The 16,086-nt window shown below is 41.8% G+C and overlaps 1 pseudogene; it reads right to left on the bottom strand.

Moving 5' to 3' along the window:
- Nucleotides 1-873: 873 nt before the first annotated feature.
- On the bottom strand, nucleotides 874-8,041 carry LOC120643709 (annotated as a pseudogene).
- Nucleotides 8,042-16,086: the final 8,045 nt, after the last annotated feature.

The raw sequence follows: 16,086 nt of genomic DNA, 5'->3' as shown, positions 1-16,086 counted from the left end.
CCCTCCGCCGCCCCCGGCAGCGAAGGACGCGAGCGCGGAGAGCGCGTCGGGCGCGCTGTTCCCGAGCAAGAGCAGCGTGGCCCGGCGATGGTCGGCGGCAGGCTGAGCAGGCGCGCGCCCATCGCGGCGTAGCCCAGCGCGGGGCGGCGCCCGCCACTGAGGATGCGGGGGCCGCGCGCGAGCAGGGGGCTCGAAGAGAGAGAGACAGAGAGATGAGAGAGAAGAGAAGAAAATAGGCTGACAAGTGGGCCCCACTGCCACGTGGCGTCCACGTCAGCGAAACTGCCCTGTAAAACCGTCGGATGGCCAAATGTGAACGGTTTTGATAGTTAGATGGTCGAAGATACCCGGTTTTGGAGTTCAATGGCTAAAACTAAACCGAGGCAAGAGTTGGATGGCCAAAAATAGACTTTACTCTTAAAATAATGGTGGTGGTTAAATTTAAAATAATAAATATATAAAAATGCAAGTACCCACGTCGAGTCATGGACTTGAATTTGGACGGGCAAGTTCCACCACAAGAAATTTTACCAGCTGAGCTACGCCCAGTTTGAAATCTCCCAATGATTTCAAGCATGACGTATAAGAGAAATGCAGCAAGTGCACGCCACAAAACAAACTTGTCTAGTTGCGGTGTTGTATTGTCTAGTATGGGTTTTATCTTTTTATTGTAATCGACAGCTCCCTACGAGTTCATTAGAAAAAGTCATTTGCCGGTCTCTGAACATCGAAAGTAATCGCGTCTCATATGTGATCTAGAACCATGATAGATAGCCCGCAGCAGCTGGGTCCATAAAAAGCTTAAGAAGTTAGCTAAACCAGCATAAAAATAAAAGCTTACGAAATTAGGTAAAGCAGCATAAGAAATAAATCTTAAGAAAAACAAGCTAAATCCACATAAAAGTATAATTTGTTATCGTAAGAAACCCCACTAGTTAACCACTAGTACCAGCGCAGCCGAATTTAGTTAGCAAACTACACATGCTGCGCTGGTAACAACTCGAGAGAAGGAAGGAAAGCAAACACATAGATTAACTGAAAACAGAGCAAGTCTTGTTCTGTACGGGCAGCTGGCAGAAGGTGCAAGTCCAGGTTCAAGTCTGGAATCCTCGCATCTAATGAATGGAACTGCCACAGCTTATATGGTCATCTCAATTATCTGACGTGAAAGGAACAGAAATTGCATCAACTTAACCCAGCACAAATGCAGAGCACCCAAAGGCACTTTGGCATTTTTTTTTCTCGAGGACCCTGAACTTTGCCATTACATCCTTGATGGTTCATTTTGTCGCTGCTGTCTACTATATCTGCCTCCTACAACACGTTTGCATGCTGAATACACCACTGCCTCGGTCCATTGGTCTGTTGAGGTGGCGACGCGGTTTGCCTCATTGCAGTGCAGGCACTCTCGACGCAACCAGAGAATTAAATGGCGATAAGCATTGCACCTGCACATATATACAATGCCTAAATATGTTACACTGGATGAGGCACACCTAATTCATGGGAATCACTTGAAAGTTGAAATAGCAGATGCCTAAACAACACGTGAGGCAAATTTACCTGAAGCGTTGGCACAGGGGCTGACGTTTGTCGGTGGACGCACGTCGTCCTACCGGCCGCTCGTCTTCAATGGTGCATGTGGTCATGTAAGCAAGCCGCTTGCGCTCGTTGCGGGCTGTGGATGATAGATTTAATCGACTGGAGCTTAGCAATAAATTAGAGCAAGCATAACCGAGTATCTGCTAATAAAATATATTAGATGAAGGAGCTGCAGTACTGTTAATTTACCTTGGGCAATGGCGGAGCGGCTGATATTTGTCTCCAAGTGGAAAGGATCCCTTGTGTACAGCACGTGCCATTTCCTCGAAACACCTTCATCGTCTGCATATGCCTTGACTTGCTGGGTATGGCTGAACTTGTCCCACTCAGGACCAAATTTCCCAGCTGCTATGGAACTGAGCAACCGTAAGCTGCAGTCCAATTGCAAGTGCCTTGGCCTTACGTCCTGCAGGTATACGGGTACTGTTTCCATATCATAGTCCTCCAGAGTGAGTCTTTGTAGTGCAGTCACGCCATTCAATACCTTCATCTTTGGGCACATGATGATGACGAGCTTCTGCAGTTTCGGTAGATTACTGATCCTCTCCAGGTCAGTGTTTCTAAACAATTCGAGGTAAACAACAGAAGTAAAATTCTCCAAGGAGCTTAGGAGCTTGACATCATATATGTATAGTTTCGTCAAAGCCCTTGCGTGGAAGGCAAGGCCAACAGGCACGCGCCTCAACTTGCACTTTTCGAGTTTAAGCTTCTCCAAGATGGGCATGGCTTTCACTTGCAGCTCCCACTCCCATTCCTCCCACTCGACCAGTCCATCAAAAGTCAGCTTACTCAATCTGGGAAATGAAACCCCTACCTGGTAATGGTTGTGGCAGTGATGGTTTGGTTGTACGAATTCAGGCCCAACACGCTTGATCGCTGGGGCACGAACAATCTGTAGGAATTCCAAGCAGGGAAGCTGACACAAGCCATTTGGAAGCTCCGTGCAGCAGGTCAGGTCATCCAGCATTAGAATCCTCAAGCTCCCAAGAGGCACAGCTGCTGTCGACATCATCCACCTTGGGAGCCACCGACCAAAGTACCCTTCGATGTTGAGGTTTTCTAAACCAGACGGAGGGCTGAGCTCATTAAATACCTCCTCGATTTGTCGCTGCTGCTGCTCAGGATTTCCTTCTTCATCTTTTACCAACCGGCCATCATGTCGGATTCTACTTGTGCATTCTAAGAACAGATAGCTCAGCCTCACCTTTTCACCAATTCTGGCCTTTGCTGCAAACGAGGAAGAAGACACATTCTCCAGGCCACTTATATGAAGCACAGTGAGCTGGGAGAGAGGTCCCAGTTCTTCAAGGCTACACCAATCACCGTCCATGTGTGCTGGAAACCCATATAAAATCCTCAGATTGCTTAGACCATGAAAACCCTTAAATATACTACTTATTCCGGTCTTAAAAAGGTTAAGATACCTCAAGAATTTCAGTGTTACTATGGAACTTGGAAGATTCACCAAACTGTTACAACCATTAAGGCTAATATACTGTAGGAATTTCATCTTACCAATGCTTCCTGGCAGCCTAGATGTATTGCTTCCTTTTATTGATAAATACCTCAAGTGTTTGAGTTGATTCAAAGATTTAGCTAATGAATCAAAATTTGCACCTTCTACATGTAGTGTCCGTAAATTTGAAAAAGCAAGCAATGAATCACCAGGCTTGATTTTTATATTCCCAACTGATAATAGTGTTCTCAATGATGTCTGTGCTTGTAATGAATACCACTCTAATTCATCTAATTCTGATCCCATTGTTTCCAGAGATAATCGAAAAAACTTTTGTGAATTGATTTTATCAGCAATATTGATTTCCTTGTTCTTTGCTACTAATACTTCATTTCTAGCCATGTATTGAGCAAATGAGCGGACAACATCATGCATGTCGCAAACACGCTGATCAGCATACCTTGTGTTTGGCTGAATAAGGTTTCTTTGTATCAACTCATCATAGTACTGTTTTCCTATTTCTTCTAAATCAGGTGAGGTTCCATGAACAAATCCTTCGCTAATCCACATGCCAACAATTTCATTGGCGAAGAACACTGTGCTCTTGGGTAGGAGGGAGTAGTACAGAAAGCAGAGCTTCAAACTGGGACTCAAATCTTCATAGCTAAGATATATGGCGTAGTTTAGCTCTTCATGCATTTGGGTTACTGACCATATAAAGTCATTTCGGACATTTTCCCAGTCTCGTCGTTTGACTGTCTTTTGGCGTAGGAGACCCCCTATTACTTTAACAGCAAGTGGTAAACATTCACATTTTGTTATAATTTCCATTCCAATATCCTTGAGCAGTTCAATCTGGGCTTCATCATTTCCATTGCCGACTACCTGCACGTAGCTCTGGCCAATTAGTAATTTATAAAATATCATTTATGCTAGAGTGTCATGATATCCCTTCATCATAAAATAAATAAAAATGGAGCCTGAGTTTTTGTTGTCTATGACTCTTGTGCGTGACTGCTTATACAGATCTATCTATCTATCTATCTATATTATATATATATATATATATTCAATAAAAATTAAGCCTACTTTACCTCTCACGGAGGCCCCACTTGTCAGGACAACAGGTTTGGTGAAAGGGAGGGGGAGATTGGTTTCGTCAATATTTTCTACCAAAATCCTCATACTTCTTACACCAGCAATTTCCTATACCCACCTCTTGTACCCGCATATTACTTTCCTTTGGCACATACTTTACTTTCCTCTGCATATGCATTCATTCATAATTCGCACATTATTTATTTTGGAAGGATAATAATTGACAACATTGTTTATGAAATGAAAAGAAAGACATGTATTATTTTTGGAAAGAAAATAAATAACATCATTGCTTGATGGAAGGAAAGTTAAATATGTGCATGTGGCACGTACATCTCCACTAGTATATACTAAATGGTAAAACAAAAGGTACGGACATTCATTCTAAGAGTACGGACATATATGACTTTGTACTGCTCGCCCGACGCAGCGTGGAGGGCCCGCGCCCAAGCTCGACTGGGAGCGTGTGGCCGATCTTGACCTGGAGCACATGGGAGTAGGGCGAGTGGCACGGGTGCGTTGGTGGTGGCTGGCGATTTGGGGAAAGTGAAGGGAGATGAGATGTGGCCGGTGATTGTGGAGAAGGTTTGGGGGGAGGGGGGTAAAAATGGAAAAAGCACTACTATAGATGTGGCCTTTTGTTCCGGTTCCAAACTGGTTTTTGTCCCTGTTTTGAAACTAGGACTAGGGTTCTGGGACAAAAGCCTGGAGGCTGTAGTCTCGGGTGGTAGAACCGGGACCAAATGTCCCTGACACTATATTTTTTTTTGTGCCCCGCGGGATTTGATCCCAAGACCTCTTGCCTCGCTCACAGTTTTCTTGCCAACCCACCTATGTTGCACGTGTGACTCAATGAATGCATTCCTTTTGAACTATAACGCAGAGGGGCTTTTAGTCCGGATCGGCAACACCAACCAGGACTAAAGGCCACCCTTTAGTTCGGGTTAGTGCCACCAACCGAGACTAAAGGGTTGGGCTCATTAGTCCGGGTTGGAGCCATCAACCAGGATAAAAGGGTAACTTTTAGTCCCGGTTGATGGCTCCAACTGGGACTAAAGCTCCCCGCTGCCCCCTAGTCGTTGGACCCGAGACTAAAGCCTTCATTGGTCACAGGTCCAATGGTGGTCGGGACTAATGTGCAGGACCAAAGGCCATTTCTGTAGCAGTGAATAACCTCGGATAGACTTGTTTTAACGGTGCTACGTTGTGTTTTCCCTTAAATTTTTTAATATGCTTTAGGAAATTATGACGAACTGCCACACAGTGAGTCGTGTCTGCTATATACCATTACTAGTCTATCTAACCTGTGCTAGCACAGGCTAGTTAGACATATCTAGTAATTATCTATCTCACGCTCTTTTTAACAAATTACATATTCTAATTCAGTACTGTAAAGATAAACATTTATTATTATGTAACTGTAATAAATATGATAGGTTTAGTCCCTAACAATGTTTTCTCACTTTGCATCACACCTCCATATATGTTTTATATGTATTTAATTGAACATTTTGTTTGAGTTGTGTGAATAACATGATAATTGGTATTCGTATCTCTTCTATTATACATTAATATATAGTGACACACACATTATGGCTAGTATTTTATATAAATAATAACATAAATAATATATTAATAATAATAGAAATAGTAATTTAGACTTTTATATTGATGCTCTTTAAGATTTTATTATAATAATATAATTTCAATTTAGATTTGGGGGTTTATTTTAAATTTTTATTATTTTATCAATGGATGATATATATGAAAATTTAGGGGGTTATGTGATATTATTTTATAATAGCATAAGTGGGCAATGTACATGAAAATTAGGTATTGTCGGATTGCTTATCCGGCAAGTCCACCAGGGGTATGCCCGGCGGTAGATTTGTAGGTGGAGAGGGGATTCTGGAGCCAAGAGTCGGATTGTTACATGATGATGCAAGGGTTAGACATGTTCGGGCCGCTCGGAAGCGTAATACCCTACGTCCTGTGTTCTGTGTGTTAGATGAGCTAGACGATGACGAATTGAGAGCTGAGTTGTTTCCTATGGATCCCATCACGGCCCCTTTATAGTACAGGTGCCGTGGGTTACAAATAAGGGAGGATATCTACTCGGGTTGTTACATGGAATCAGGTCGGTTGAGATCCCTAAATATTCGGGAATTGTATTCGAGCCTTGATCCTGATCCTCGAAGGAACCTTCCGACATCCAGCCGAGTACCTGTCCGCCGGGTAGTCTTGCAGAGTAGTTTGCCAGAGTAGGTACCCAGTCAGGGGATAACTACTCGGCTAGGAGGTACCCTGGTCTACCTCCGTCAGGGGTTACTTTAGATTATTTTTTATAATGGCAGATGTGGATAATTTAGATATATATTTAAGGGGGTTATTTTAGTCTATTTTCATAATAGCAAAGGTGGGTAGTTTATTAGGAAAAGATAACAGATCTAATGGCTATTATGATTAGAGTTGCCGAATTAATGGCCGGATGTTTCTGATTTTTGTGAGAATTTATAGGATTTCTCTATTTTTTTTAAACTGTTCACCTAGGATCCTAGGTGACTTCACCTGGTGTTTGAAAAGGACCTTTCAATTTGTAATAGTAAGATACTAGCATATGAAAACACAACATTTGTCTCAATATGTTTGGACATTACTGGTGTAGAAATGGACACGTGCAACAGAAAAAAAACTAATGCTTTTGGCCGTAAGAGTGCAGCTAAGAAGCAACATACATTAGTGCGATGCAGTTGCATGATGAGTGAGCTAAAAAAACATTATATTATTAGTCTCATGTATGAGATAATTCATACGAACCTTCTTCTTCAGCAACAACCATGCATCTTCGGGATCAAGTTTATTGACACGGTGGTAGGGCTTCATTGCCATCATCCCTCTTGCGACCGTGGCATGCCTTGTGGTGACGAGAACACGGCTACCATGAGCTAAGGTAGAACTGACAAAGGGAGTTTGGAGCACATCCTCCCATGCTTGATGCTCCCAGACATCATCCATCACCAATAAGGTCTTTTGCCCATTCAAGGCTTCCTTAAGGGCTCGCTCAAGCGCGCCTCTAGTATTTCCAGCAGATTGGTGATCACCCCCAGCTTCAATAACAGCTCTTCTCAATAGCTCAGTCTCATTGAAGTCCTTGTTCACACTCAACCATATTTTCTTTGTAAATTCTTGTTGGATGAGGTCATGATTGAAGATCTTCTTGGCTAGGGTTGTTTTACCAATCCCGCCAACTCCGACGATAGCAAAAACCAAAATTTTGTTGTTCTCACAATTTAATAGCTCCATTGTTGTTAGCATCTCCACCAAATTTCTTGTGTCCTCCTCTATATTCTCACCAACCAAACTTGACTCATCAAGCGCATCAGATGTCTCACGGCTGCCGGGACAAGAGGATGCCACCTTCCTGCTAGGGTCCTCATATGAATTGAGGTTGATGAAGTTGAAGTCCAAGCTACGTTTCTTGATATCTTCTAACCTCTGATTAAGCTTCTTGATGCAGCTGCCAATCTTGTGGGCATGAAGAGGATTCCGCATGCAGAACAGCAAGGGGTTGAAGCACCCTGCATCATGGCTTGTACCCCACTCCATGGCCTTTAGCTGACATATGTGGAGGATGTTGGTGGCATCATACATGGCCTCTCTAAGCTCTAGTACCCATGCCTGCACACTCTGGTCGGTGATGCTCCTCTTGTCAGCATCCACGAGAAAGTTCTTGAGGTCCTTGAGCTTGATATCCATTTTTTCGATCTCTTCCAGTGACCCCGAGAAGCATATGCACCTCATCCCTGGCCATCTCCGTAAGCATGTTTTGGACGTAGGATGCCAAAGCATCCAAGACCCCCGCCATGAATAGCAAGGTTTGGTTTCTGTCTGTAGTACAAAAATTAGAACAAATATGATATCTGATTTGCCATTGATTTCAAAAACATGGTCGGAACTACTTAATGGTTTAATTCTTATCCTTTACGTACTAAAAATGGAATATTAAAGGAAGGAGTATAATTGATCACCTACAACAAGATAGCAGTTGGACATAGAGAAAAGGAAAAAGTCCAATTTACTCCCTTCGAGTATAACCAAAGTTTGAATAACCCTCTAAACTATAATTTGGTTCAATTTACCCCCTAAACTATATTATTTAGTTCATTTCACCCCATAATACAATTTATCTTATTTGTTTCTCCATAGACAAGTTGAATTTTAATTTCAAATTTTTCAGCGTGGTAGTGGGCATCACAACTCATATTAAATTTTTTCATCATTATTTTTCATATAATTTTAAATTTTATTGATTCATTATTATTAAACATTCTAACCTATCAGAATAATGATAAAAAAATATGTTGTATTTTTTAAACATGTGTTATGATGTCTACTATCATCTTGTAAAATTTCTTAAAACTCCATCTATGCATGGAGAAATAAAAAAGACAAATTGTATTAGGGAGCAAATTTAAACCAAAGCATAATTTAGGGGGTAAAATGAACTAAACAGTAGTTTAGGAGGTTATTCGGACTTCGACTCTTGTTGAGGGGAGCAGTTTAGACTTTTTTGAAGAGAAAATGCTAGATATCAACGATTCCTAGTTAGCTGCATTGGAACATGCCAATAAGGAACTTTAATGTACTCACACAGGACGGCAGAGCTAAGTAGCTAACTCGAAACAGAGCCAAAATTGACCAGATGTGAAGATGGATGGTCGAACATGAAGAACCTAGGCTTTGCACACTCAGCGCTGCTTTGTGGTAACACAAGTCAAATCATCGTATACTTGTTTGATGCAAGAAATTAAAATATGTCTAATTAATCTAGTCACTACCGAGCTTCACCATTTCTCGAGCTTCACCATTTCCTAAAATTAACCTTACAGCTGAATTTGAACCTAGAAAGAATTTGTATGGTTGTTTTTAAATATCGGTAAAGCTGCATGGAATGCCCGAGAGCTGTACCGTACCTCGATTAGCAGGGGAGGAGGGGCGCAGTCGTCCAGGATCTTGAGCTCTTTGGTAGTGATCTCCTGTCAGCAGAATTTGAATCCTTTTTTGCAGTTACAAAGTTATCTCCCGTCAGGGGAAAAAGGCAGATGGTGCTAAAGTCCAACGCTGAAGTTTTGGTTTTTCTTTGTTTGTTTATACCGATGGTACTGACGATACTGCATGATGCAACTGATAAATTGGATCAAAATCGGAGGTCTCTGATTCATCCTGGCCCGATTCAAACGACACGAACCAAGAGATAGAAATTAGCGTGACAAATTGCACAAACTGACCTGAGGCCCGCGAGTGGAGAGACGACCCGAACAGATGCGGGCCGGTGTTGTTTGTGGATCTGAGTTCGTTGGCCTCAACACGGTCGTCGTCTGCAGTCACAGCATCTGCTCGACGGAGGTGATGGTGGCGATGGCCGACGGCGAGGACTTTTTTTTTTTGCGACCGTGCCTGAGCACATTTTTCATTAAGAAGAAAGCAGGTATGCCTACCGGGTGTTAGGGGACCAGATGAAATCTGCAAATAAGGTGGAGAAAAGAAGATCACCGGGAGGGATTTTTGCTCCAACGTTAGGTCGTCATGGCCAAGACCTACCGATGCTGGCCATGAGTCTGGTCGCTACGGTGGGCTTCCTTTTGCTGCTGGAGTTGATGAACGAAGGATGACTCAGTGAAGAAGATGGTGGTTGGGATGGCAGTGGGAGGAGGCAAGGGAAAATAAAAGCAACAGGCGAAAGTGAGAATACTTCATTGACATGTGTGCGAATTTTTTTTGCTCCTGTAAGAAAAATTTGTTCGCGATGTGGATGTATTGTTTGTTTCCAAAGAACCATATGGTATATGTGACAGACCCGCCGAGTTAAAACACTTAATTAAGTATAACCGTCATCATCAGGCGCATTAGCTTAATTAAGTGTAACTTGACAGACTGTTTTTAACCCACAGGCCGATCGAAACACACCAGAAGTCCCGCACGAAGGCGTGCGCAGAAGGTACTAGCACGATACAATTTTACAGAAATAGTAAATAATATTATCACCTCTACAAAATAGCTTTACGTATAAAATTTTAACAAAAGAAAAGATAGCAGTGGAAGAGAATCAACTTACAGAGCATATTTAGAGAATAAATAAAATAAACGAAATATGTCGAGAACTACTGAGATGTGAAGACAAGGCGCCACATCGAGCCCACCGATGTGAAACCTAATTAGCTCCTAAATCTGAAATAGGGTAAACAACAAACCCTGAGCAACTAATACTCAGCAAGACTTACCTGACTAGTGGGTATAACTTAGCCCACATATCTAGACATGCACGGCATTTGGCTGGTGGTTTATTTTGCAGAAACAACAACTAGAGGTGTATCATTACTTTCAATGTTTTAGCCTCATATTTTATATAGATAGACTCTCACTAATGTTTGCCTATCTACATACGCATGTTGGAGCATCCAATTAAGATTCAGAATAGTATCCACTTTTATGTCTCTAATATCCTAACTCATTTGGTACGAGGTGACAAAGAGATCAAGGCCCTCATATCCACGAGACACGGCGAATCGATCCGATTTAACCTTGCAAGGTGGACCTAACCAACACGGCACGTATAGGCCCCGTCGGACCACATGCACCAACCATTCCCCTCCCCACCTCGAACTACAGGACCGCCCCACCATAATATGGTCAGCCGAGCTCAACGTGAGACCACCAAAAGTAAACATGCATCCCCATTTCTCCGCGACTACTCGACTACCCCAGGAGGTGAGTTGAAGTCCAATACTTTCGAAGCAAAGCAGTACTAGGCTTAACGATTTTGACTACCTCCTACTCCCGGCATGCGGTTAGTACAATTCAATCCCCGATCAGCACTGCCACAACGACCGGTCCTTAATCGACATGGACGGGGCTAAGACACCCAGAAACCCTGTCCTGCTGCCAAACCTAATACAATCATCCCGCCCGGTCTCACATCTCCATATCCATTTCAATCCATTTCTCAATACTGAAGTATAAAGATAATAATGTAACTCGCGAGTAACCGGCAATTACTCGGCTTCTAAAGTTTCCTATGTCTCGCGAGTGACACGAAGTCACCCGACTTCTACCGAATTTATTTAGCCTGGCACCGCTATCGACCTAGACATACTAGTAAAAACTCAAGGAAACCTAGAGATCATGCAGCTAGGGTTCCAATCAAGTCCTAATACGTAATGTACAAGTAATAGATAAAATATATACATAGTGAATCATAATTTAAAATAATAGGACATCCACCGGGGCTTGCCTGAGGGTAACACTAAGTTAGTGTTAATTTTAGTAAGAGCTTGGGCCCTTCCGACCATTGGGCTGGGTCTTCACGAATTCCTTCTCAATTCCTGCTTCGCTAGCTCTTGGGCTTCACGGCGATGCCTGTTCCACAGTCACGAGATCGCATGCACCAGAATCTACATGTGTGCATATGCATATGATATGAGAGATTGCATATATGAATTTCATATTTACAAAAATAACCCATAACGGAAGAGAATTGCTAATGATTCGGACAAACTACCCTAACCCTACCCGCTCAGTTGCCGCCACACCGGTCAAACTGGTCCATCAGACCATTCCAAAATACCCCAAGCACACTACCAGTCAGACCGGTCCTAACCGAGCAATGTCCTAAGTATATATATTGCAAGCTACAGCTACTAGACTCTTTCTTTACTCAATCAACCTCGGGGTGAATTCCGAGAAGTAATACATAGGAAGTTAAAATAGTTAGACAACTCTAAGAGATTATTTAAAAGGATAACCTTAATTGATTAGGAAATATGCTAGTTTAGGAACAATTCATAATTAAGTACTAACTTTTCATATAAAAAGCTAGTTCTTATTACTAAGAATATTTATTTAAGCCTACTCATGATGAACTTAACAATTAAAAAGCTACACGCATGCATATGATATGAGTTGATGCAAATACGATTTTATAATTACAATTAACCCTCGACCGAGTACAACTACTAAGGATCTACCCCAATTGCTCTTGTCCACCCAAGAATACCCAAAAACCCGGAGTACCGAATACCTACTCGGAGTATCCGGACTCCCAAGTCCGGAGTTTCTGGGCCTATACCCGGAGTTTCCCCCAGAGTATCCCAAACCCGGAGTATCCGGGCTTATACCCGGAGTTTCGTCCGGAGTGTTCCAAAACCCGGAGTATCCGGGCTTATACTCGGAGTCTCCGGACCCGACAGCATTTTCGCCCCAAAAACTGAAATCTTGATTTTTGGCAAAACCAACCCACAAAATTTGAAACCCTCTTGAATCCTAGTTCAAGGATGCATAAGGAAATGATTGACTAGAGGAAACCACTCAAAACCTCCTAGAAACATAGATCAGGGTGGCACAAGTTGAATACCTAGGATGAGCTTTTCTTGAATGAAGAACTTGAAATCCAAAGCCACCCCGAGGAGGAGCACATAGGGAAAAGGGTTCTCCACGCCGATTGAAGCTTCCTTAGCCTTGGAATCAAGTTGAGATGGAGGATTTGCACTCTAGGGCACTAGAGAGAGAGGGAGCTCATGAGGGAGAGAGGGGGCTCATGAGGGAGTGAGTGAGAGGGAGGGAGTGCACGGGAGGGGAGAGGAAGAGTGAGCTATGAGGGAGAGAGAAAGTGTGAGATAGTTTTTTTAATGGTTATGGGACCCAGAGGACAAAAATTACATGAACTAGGAACTCCATGTCCGGAGTATCCAGGTCTACGGTCGGAGTATCCAGGCAAGGTGTTACAATCCTACCCCCTTAAAGAAATCTCATCCCGAAATTTAAAGAGAAAAGAAAAAGATCAGAAAGGAACTTCTATGTTTTCGTGGAGCTGCTAATTCCTTAAGTTTCATAGTATCCCTAGTGTTATTACATAACTGGAGATTAGCCGTGCCACTGTGTGAACCAATTTGATTATTTTATCCACACTAAAAGCTCTAGGCTTCAGCTTTTGCAACGAGTGACTGTGGATAATATATGTGGACATAATCACCATCAAAGTCTGCTGAAAAGGGCTCTAGTACAAGTACATAGTAGGATTTTGCATAGCAGAGAGGTTCCAAACTTCTCAACAAAAATAAGTACAAATCAAGTAGGGTTCTGGGAAGGATCAAATTTTGAATTTGGTGGACAATCTAGATAGAAAAGACATCAAGGTGAGTGTTTGCTCAAGGACATTCTTGCTCAATATTACTTATTATTTAAATTGCATAATGCAAGATGCATGTGTTGCTATGCAGGTTAGTAAACCCCTACAAACTTCAATCTAAACAACCCACTCCCCCAAAAGCCTACCCCCTTAAAGAATCCAAGCAGAGGAAAATGTTTCTAACGTTTGCATCTAAAAAGGAATGATGATGTAGTTTCATCCACACGCACTTAAGCACCAGCGCGCTCCCAGCAGCACAATCGTGTGGCGGCCGCACACACACGAGGCCCTAGGTTCCGTCGCGGCACTATAGATTGTTGGACAAATCTCCACCATCCAAGAATCAATAACAGTACTCCGATTAACACAAATGAATCAGGGGAGATTAAATAAGCAGAAAGCAATCAGAAAACATATTCAAAAGTATAAATCCATATGGTCAGTCAAACTACTACCAAGGTTTCCCTAACCTTGCATGGCCCAACAATGCAATATGATGTGATGCAACAGTGTGGTTATCATACAACAATGCACGACCCTACCCATGCAGGATGATTATATTGTCTGTGATTAAGTTTTTTTTATATAATTATTTGAACAAGCATGCACGCATAGCCATTTTAGGTATAGGAACCAAGGCGATTAGAAATTTAACGAATATCAACGAAGAACAATAGCAGGCTTTTAGCCGTTAAGGATGGCTTAAATGAATTATCTTCGAGCATTTGAACGAATGACCTAGGGACAAGGATGTACGATCTCAGTTTAACATTGACCAATAGTGAAAAACATCAATGTTTGGATAAAATAGAATGGTCATGGAACTATAGATAGGACAAGATTAGCTGATTATGGTGGAGAAAGGTATATCAAGAAAAATGACCAATAGTTTTATTTAAGACTAACATCCTTATTTTGATTCTCAAGACAACAAGATTTAATAACTCGTACATCCTAAATCATGAACATGAAACCTTTCATACTTAGGGTGCGTATCTAAACGGCTCAACTTTGGTATTCAAAGTTCGATCAGTCAAACTTAACGGTTTATTTTGTTTAACTTTGCTTTACTTAAGTGATACCTAGGTTCAAATTCCAAATTACGCGATGGTTTTATAAGAGACATAGGTCGAGTCATACACTATTAACAATCTAAAATTTCGCTCAGTTCTATACACATATACATATATATATTTGCAAGATTTAGACCCACTTTTCCTAAGATGACTACCCTCAAGGCAAAAATTCGCATAACTAGAACACCGTAAGTAACACCAAATTTTAGTCAAATTTTCCTGAACTACGATCCCAAGCTGACATAGGAAAAACTTTAAGTTTCCTTAACAATTGTACAAACCGGGTTTTTAGAAAATAGAGTTCAACAATATTAACCATAAATTAATTTCATTTCTAAACTTGGCTAGCATAAACCATGAACCGGATTTTTCCTAACATTGAAAATTTGATGAAAAAGCGATGCAGTACTATGTGAGGAAATTTATATGATCATGATACACAAAGCAAAACAATACGTATGATATGATAAATGCATGACCTGCACGGCCTCATGAAGCAAAAATATTTTTGCCAATCCAACTATGGCAATATAGGGATAACCTTCGGTGGCACAATACGTACTCTCCATATATATACTAGCCGTTTACTACTGATCTTCCCTACGTAAACGGGGTTAGTGTACCTGCAGAAGAATCACATTATATATATTTATATCCTAGAATGCTAATTGCCTAAAAGTTAGTTGCTATTATATATCTAACCACCTGATATAACATACTCTATATAGGGCTTACGATCTAATCTCTCCTAATTCCTTAATCGCAAAGAAATGTAGATTTCTGAAATTCATTTTTAGTCTTAAAAACACCAAAATAATATTGCTGGTACCCCTGGTGCATTTCAGCTCTGATATCAGCTGTGACAGACCCGCCGAGTTAAAACGCTTAATTAAGCGTAACCGCCATCATCAGGCGCATTAGCTTAATTAAGTGTAACTTGACAGGCTGTTTCCAACCCACAGGCCGATCGAAACACACTAGAAGTCCCGCACGAAGGCGAGCGCAGAAGGAACCAGCACGATACAATTTTACAGAAATAGTAAATAATATTATCACCTCTACAAAACAGCTTTACATATAAAAATTTACCAAAAGAAAAGATAGTAGTGCAAGAGAATCTACTTACAGAGCATCTTTACAAAAGAATAAATAAAATAAATGAAATATGTCGAGGACTACCGAGACGTGAAGACAAGGCGCCACATCGAGCCCACCGATGTGAAACCTAGTTAGCTCCTAAATCTGAAATAGGGTAAACAACAAACCCTGAGCAACTAATACTCAGCAAGACTTACCCGACATTTGGCTGGTGGTTTATTTTGCAGAAACAACAACTAGAGGTGTATCCTTACTTTCAATGTTTTAGCCGCATATTTTATATAGATAGACTCTCACTAATGTTTGCCTATCTACACACGCATGTTGGAGCATCCAATTAAGATTCAAAATAGTATCCACTTTTATATCTCTAATATCCTAACTCATTTGCTACGAGGTGACAAAGAGATCAAGGCCCTCATATCCACGAGACACGGCGAATCGATCCGATTTAACCTTGCAAGGTGAACCTAACCAACACGGCATGTATAGGCCCCGTCGGACCACACGCACCAACCATTCCCCTCCCCACCTCGAACTACAGGACCACCCCACCATCATATGGTCAGCCG

Source organism: Panicum virgatum, chromosome 8K (genome assembly GCF_016808335.1).
Source record: "Panicum virgatum strain AP13 chromosome 8K, P.virgatum_v5, whole genome shotgun sequence".
Lineage (NCBI taxonomy): Eukaryota > Viridiplantae > Streptophyta > Magnoliopsida > Poales > Poaceae > Panicum > Panicum virgatum.
This window is presented reverse-complemented; position numbering and strand designations above follow the sequence as displayed.